Source organism: Lactuca serriola, chromosome 4 (assembly GCF_051521515.1).
Source record: "Lactuca serriola cultivar US96UC23 chromosome 4, Lser_US96UC23_V15, whole genome shotgun sequence".
In the NCBI taxonomy this organism is placed as follows: domain Eukaryota; kingdom Viridiplantae; phylum Streptophyta; class Magnoliopsida; order Asterales; family Asteraceae; genus Lactuca; species Lactuca serriola.
In genome coordinates, this window is record NC_136411.1 from 209580013 (window position 1) to 209585276 (window position 5264).

Sequence of the window (5264 nt, forward strand, 5' to 3'; positions counted from 1 at the left end):
TAGGTGAGTTTTCCTCACTACACTTGTGGGTCAAATGCACCAATGTCGACCCACTAGGCTATGTATCCTAGTATAAGATGTTTCTATGTTGTTGTGATCTTTTAGATCTGCATGATTATCTGTTTGTTGTTATGTGTTTTATCTGTTGCATATGTCGACATAGTTTGTTTGGGTTGAGGAAATATTGCTCTATGCAAAAGCCAACAAACCTAGGACTAAGCTAGACATAAGTTGTGGGTCGGAAAGGGAATCTACACTTATGTTGTTGGCTCGAGAGCAATCCTGACATGAGTTATGAGCCAGGGAGGCAAACCAGACTCATGCTACTCTCTTGGGAGTATTCCGGTCCGATGGTTGTGGACCCGATATGCATGTTGTTATATGTTGTGTGGTTGTATTTTGAGGGAACTCGCTAAGCTTTGGCTTACAGTTTGAATTTTATGGTTTCAGGTACTTCAGAGGACAAGGGAAAGGCGAAGTCTTGATCGTGCACATCATTCATGATTTTATGTGCTTTGATGATTATAAGATACTCTGATTCATGATAATAATTTTTGGGAACTTCTTTTTTAAACTTATAGATTTTGGGATGGTTTTTAAAAATGAAAACTTTGCCTTGATTTTTGGGATGTTACACTTAGGAGGTCTACAACTAAGGTGATCTTCCTACTTAGATTTCTTATAGAAAGGTTTAAAGAAAGAAATAAGGACCTCTACATGGTGTTTATTGACCTGAAAAATACATAAGATTGTGTTACTAAGGTCAGGGAGCTGAAGGACTATGGAAGCTAGAAAAGTCTCAAGTGTTATGTAGGGGTTATTCATGATATGTAATTGTTGACTGGAAGAAATATTATATTCTTGAATTCTTTGTATTTTATGGTGATATAAATCAAAATATTGTGATTCTTATTATAGACTTTGTTTATGATGCTCAAATACTTGTTAAGTTTTGGTAAAATATCTATTAGCATCTTCCCCCAAGGTTCATTTACACACCCTATGGGCCGATTACTATAGAACACAATTGCATGGAAAAATTATGTAACACAATGACTGCGGTTGTTAAATAGCATAATGGTCAATTTTCTTTGATTTTTCTAGATGCGGTTGTTTTCAACGAGGAATCTGCTAATCTTCTTCTCGTTCTTACTTCAAAAAAATCAAGAATTGTTTCTTTTCTCCTTAAATGTCATTCATTGTGCATTCATGTATTGTTCTCATGTAAGTTAAATCAAACACCTTTTCTTGAAAAATTTTAATTTAACTACTTCTTATATGTTAACTTGTTGGTAAATTTATAATGGTTTCTTAGGTTCAGATGTCATGATTTGTTTTTATGGTTAGATTAATTAATTGTTAACCATACATGGAAAAAAAAAAGAAAAAAACTATTTTCGTAGTGCATTGAATCTCACTCCATCTGATGTTGTTTTTATGTAGATATTTCCTAAATTGATCATTTACCTTTTAGCAGTAGTTTTTATATTATGTTCTTGATTTTTTTAGTTTTGATTCAGATTTAAATGTTTGGATGTGAAGTTTGAAGCTGATTATTTCAACTATGGAGTTAGATTGTCATATAATCAGTCGATAAATTTATTTCATATTCTTTTGGCATATACATTTTTCGCAACTTATGATTTCTTTCTTGTTGAAATTTGAAACCTTGCCTTTTATCACTACAACTATTATATGGACAAGCAAGTAGCCTTATGCATTAAGGAAAAATGTTTCATAAGTCATCATTTATACATAGGTATGCAATTGTCATTAGACTCATCTCGGTTCTTCAGTTCTTATATTATGTGTACACCTTGGTGTTGTGACAGATCCATGATCATATAGGCTAGGATACAAAAAATAATAATAATTCTATTACATAATTTTTCAAGTCAAGTTAAAATGATTTTAAATGTCAGTAGAAAAAAAAAGTACTAAATTACTAGAAAAATCGTCAATAACATACTATAATTGTCCTCTAACAATTTTTATTTTTGGAAACAATCAAATATAACTTCATTTGTAACCTTCTATAGTTTTTTTTTTTCGATGACACAAATTAGCGAATCATTCAAAAAATGATCATCGAACTCATTCACAAATTTTATTACCCAAAAACATATCTCAACCGTCGCTTATGTAATAGGAAACACCTATGCCAATCTCAATAGTTGATACACCAAGTATAAGAAACACATTTTATTTTGTACACCATGACTCTAACAAGGTTGATGATTCCATTCAAGCCAGAAAACCGGACATATTCTTGTACAATATTATAATAGAAGCCTTCATTAGATCTACATGCTCTACGGTCTTGAATTGTTACTCTGATTGTGATCGAATTAAATCAGCTTTGATATTTCTAGGGCTAGCTAGGCATGATTATGATTCCTTATCATATAACATAGTAAGAGACTTTGGTTCTTCTCATTTGTTATACTTTTTTTGCCATTAAATGATTTCTAGTAGCAAATATCCATTTATAAGAATATGATATTTAACATTATCTTTTTTTAAAAATCAAGAAAGTTTCTATATCTTCACCACATTGTGAAGCATCTTTTCAAGAACCTGTTCTAAACGAGAATATACTCCTTTAAAAAAAATTAACGTTCCTTTTTATCCAATCTATCAAGACTCGGTTATGACATTTGGTATGAATTTATGGTTTTCTGTAATGCTATAAATTAGTGTAACTGTACAGGCTAAAAATGGAAGTGTTATGTTTTAACGTTTTTAAGGATAATCACCAAATTTACCAAAATAGATAAAGAATATAATAAAATGACCACCTATTAATCAACTATTACTTGCAATATATTCATCAAATATGAAAAAAGCTAACACTTCGAATAACCTTAGACCTACTAAGTCATTACTCAAAAACGCATAAAAAACACTTTACAAATTTGTTATGTATTTGTTTATTTATTTTTAAATTCATTTTTTGTGAAATAACATCATTCTCTTTTACTGGTGAGCATCATTTTGCAAAATAGTCGTCACTTCCCAAGATGACGATGTCGTTTTACAAAAGGAAAAAAAATCACAAGAAAAATAGTTTAATTTTTTAGAGCCAGTTTAAACAATTTGTCATCTCAAATTCATTTTGGGCACCAATATGACATACTACACTCTAGTTTTTTCAACCGCTTACCCCCTTTGCATGGAGACACCACATCCAGGGCGACCAGCTGAAAAAGCTATAACATGTCATAATGGTAGATATTAAGCAAGAAAAGTGAGTCTGAACAAAAAAAACTTTAGTGAGTTAGGGTGGAAAATCCATAGCATTAGCCTGTCCAAAATACCACCATCAACTTTTACTTTTATCTGACAAATCGATTGTGCAACACTAAAAAATGCCTAAATATCCATATGATTTAAAGACATTGATATTAAGCACTCTTTTAGAGGAGTGATCTCCATTCGAAAGGTTGGTTGTTGTTGTTGTTTCTGTTGAATGCTCTATACGCGGTGCATACTTCTAATTCCAATACCCAAGAGGATCCTGATAAGGTCTAATCACATCCTCATTGAGATAAAAATAAAAAAATATGTGAGAAAATGAAAGTACTTATGAGACTTTCTTTATTAAATCATTTTTTCTGTATTAAGTCAGAAAGAAACATCCATATATCGCTAACCCGATTAAGTCAAAAAGAAAAAACACTTTAGTGAATGATGTTGCGATTGCAATTGCAATACATAAAACTTATTACTTGTGGACTTAATAAAAATATATACCTGCTTCTCCTAATAGTCATTCCGTCTTATCGTCTTCTCTTCAAAAATTTTACCTGTATTAAAATTCTATCACTTTACATTCCAATTATCTTATGTGGTCAGTAGACACAGTTATCTTTATTTAATGCCCTCATAATCATGAACTTATCACTAGTATTATACTAGGTGATTTAGGTATAAAAAAGATGAAAGATAATCATAATCTTTTTTATTATTTTAACCACAATGTTTACTTGTGCATTTGATGTGAAGGTAATTTTTGTTAAATGAACAAAAGAGGAGTTGCTCAGATAACTCCATCCAGCATATTGCCCAAAAGGAAAGCAAATAACAACATAACATCATAGTCATAAACAAATATTGTTGCAAATTTCAGAACCACAATATAATCAGATTATTACAATCAACATCATATTTCTCAATTTGCCAACAAAATTTAGCAAACATCCATCAAAAGCAAAGTCTGTTTACTATTTTCACTTTGACAAAACAAACATTGGAGATAATGAAGCTCCATTTTATTCCATATCCAATTCACTTTCTATTCATGCAGATGAAGAAATCTATAATCCAGTCTATGAAATGAGAAAAAAAAATCATACATAAAGTTTGCGTGAGTCAATTAGGTTGCAATGAAATCAGAAGTTCTGAATTTTACCTTCATAGATATCTTTATCCGAGAAGTACTTTGCTATCAAGTAATTGGCGTATTCAGCTTGAATGTTCGCCAATCTCTCGCTTTGCTCCTTACTATCCATGTCTCTATCAAACGACGCACTGAGTTTGTAAACTTCATATAAAATTGGATAATTACTCACTTTCTCATCACCATTTGTATTAAAAATATATTGTCACAAAACCCTAATTCCTCCATTTTTAGAAAAAAAAAAAAACATCGAAGTGGTGCGGAACAATCTACGTAACTTCACACATCGACGAAACATTACACAACATGATTTGAAAAAAAAAAATCGGATCTAAAGATAGATACCTGAAGAGTAGGAAGAGATCCAACAAATCTAGCGAGAGAGAGTCGCGTCTTTGCCACCGAAATATAGACGGAAAATTGGAGTTTTTTTACCAGAGTGTTTTTTAAAAACTTATTTACCAAATAAGTGTGTTTTATTCATATTGTTCCCCAGTTTTTTTGTAAATTAATTAAAGGAAAGGGAAGGAAAATTTTGACGGAAACAAAAGGAGGTGAAGGAAAATATTCATTATTCCGTGTTTCCGAGTTCGAAGGAAATGAAAGGAAATGAAAGGAAAATTTTAAGTTTTTGTGTTCCCGAGTTAGAAGTAAAGAAAAATAAAACCTAAAATTTCCCTTTCCCTCACTTTCTTCCCAAATCCGCCCAATTTGAAAGGAAAATATGACTCCAAAATCCTTCCCCTCCCCTCACTTTCCTTTCATTAATGAAACTCGGGAACACGATTTTCCTTCCACATCCCTCACTTTTCCTCCGTTTCCTCCCATTTCTCTCCTTAAGTAGAACTCGGGAACGAGGCTAGGG

The 5264-nt window shown here is 31.7% G+C and overlaps 1 long non-coding RNA gene across 2 annotated transcripts; it reads right to left on the minus strand.

Moving 5' to 3' along the window:
• Positions 1-4097: 4097 nt before the first annotated feature.
• Positions 4098-4879, minus strand: LOC145100525 (uncharacterized). Of its 2 annotated transcripts, none has more exons than XR_013705106.1 (3): positions 4745-4879; positions 4412-4515; positions 4098-4328 (listed from the first exon to the last, which is right to left on the minus strand). It is a non-coding gene; the product is annotated as an uncharacterized LOC145100525 (long non-coding RNA). The 2 variants fall into 2 exon arrangements; XR_013705107.1 differs by having other exon boundaries at positions 4412-4543; positions 4745-4833.
• Between the last annotated feature and the right edge of the window lie 385 nt (positions 4880-5264).